The following is a 2,025-nucleotide window of genomic DNA, read 5'->3' as shown; positions in this document are numbered from 1 at the left end:
ACCATGTCAAGTGTTAAGGGAGTTCAAGTGGGCATGATGTTGGTTGTTGTGGGTAAACATGGTGATTTAAGGTTTGCTATTATGGAGGGTATTAAGCTTATTGAGGGATGGGACCATGTGTTAATGCATGCTAAACATGAGATAGGCAACATTCCCTGACAACCATTCACCATGGTGCAGCATGATTCTAGCATAATTGCATCTATTATGGTTGTGTAAGTTTCCATAGTTGTTGGCTTTTTTGGAATTATGGCAAGTTATTTGCTTTACTTTTTAGCTTTCCCACTCTTCTCTATTCTCCAACTCTTCACTTCAACTCGGCTTCCTTTTGTGACCTTCTCCACCTGCTTTCCTTCTCTGCCATGGAACTCGAAGGTTCCTATCAAAAGGGCCAACCCCGTAGCACCTCTTACCCCATAACTTATGCTAGGCATAATGTAGTAGTTGCAGCAGCTATCTTCCAATAGCTCACCCCTTCCAAGATCAAAGTTGAATTTGAGCTCGGTGAGGTTGATACACATGTTGAATGAGGCTACATTCATGAGGAAGAAGTGGATGTAGAATTTGCTCCTTGGATTCTTGACCCAAGAAACACTTGTAGTAGAAATTTCAAGTATTATTGGACCATTGACTTATACCGGTAACTGAAAATAATAAAAGGAATGCAATTTACAATGAGATCATGCATTGTATGGATGGACTTCTAGCTATAATTCAAAGGGTGGATTGTTGAGTTAAGGCCATTTCATGGTTGAAGGTGGATGACCCAAACTTGGCTGCAACACGAGACTCTGCCGAGAAGAACAACACTTTGCCTCACTGATATGGTTAGGTTAACAGTCTTGCTGGATATTATTTTGTATCATATCATATTAGGTTCATCCTAGATTGTAATAGGTTATTCTAGAAATCTCCTTTTTTTGTTCAATTACAGTTTCAAAAACATGGTTATGTATACTTACTCTCAGATAAAATTAGAAAAAAAATTGAATTTTTGTTGTTTATCTGGTTTCCATACTAGAAGACCAATGGCAATAGACTTTGTCTAGTTTTTTTCTTGATTAATATAAGGTTGTTTCCTAGATTTAAAAAAATAAGAAGAATACTATTAACCTAAACATTATGAGAATGCAAGCAAACTAAATATTACTAACTTATAATTGTTAAGTTATGAAGTCCCTTATGTGGGGTGATCAGTGAGGCATGCCACAGTAACCACTAGCCACATGTTTACGTCGTCTTTCTGTCAATCATTTTGGGAGCTTGACAATACTAAGAAAGGGATGGTGAATTAGTATTGTACCATATGGATCACCTATTTCCAATTTTTACCTTTTCTTTCAATTAATTGTTCATTCAATGATTAGCAACACAATATCAATAACATATCTAAACATAATACATGATCAACACATAAGAGTAGCACATGAAACAACAAAGCAATCATCATCAAACATATGGACATCGGATATTAGGTAGAAACCCTTTTGGGAGAAAAACCATTGAACATTGTCTTATTCTTCTTCTTAATATAAAATATTCTTTACATCATATATTAGCACCCACCAACATGCAAGCTCTCACTTGCAATATATGCGAGTACCCACTTGCTCCATGCCACTACCTGATGGAAGCACCCACTTATGCAACTATTTGCAAACACCCATTTGCTAGAGGCACTGACCCCCAAATAATTTCTCAAGCCACCACTTGAAGGAAACCACTACTCCCTAATAAGTAATCCACCACTTTCCCTAAAGGTCCCAACCTTCAAACCCTTGTGGACCTTGATTTCATGCATTTTCAAATTGGATCCACAAATCTCTCTACTCAATAACAACAACAACAACAAAAAACCTCTATGTTGACTCAACATACTCAACAACATGCCAACACTCTCTCTCTCCACTCAATACATCAACAATGTCAAACCCTAGCAACAACTCTAACTCAATAAGGCTCATATAGTGATACATCTTACTACATCAACAATAGAAGCAATACATACACATAATAGAAGCAAGA

Source organism: Pinus tabuliformis, chromosome 3_2, assembly GCF_031772625.1.
Source record: "Pinus tabuliformis cultivar Carrire ecotype Pingquan chromosome 3_2, CPIR1, whole genome shotgun sequence".
Lineage (NCBI taxonomy): Eukaryota > Viridiplantae > Streptophyta > Pinopsida > Pinales > Pinaceae > Pinus > Pinus tabuliformis.
This window is presented reverse-complemented; position numbering follows the sequence as displayed.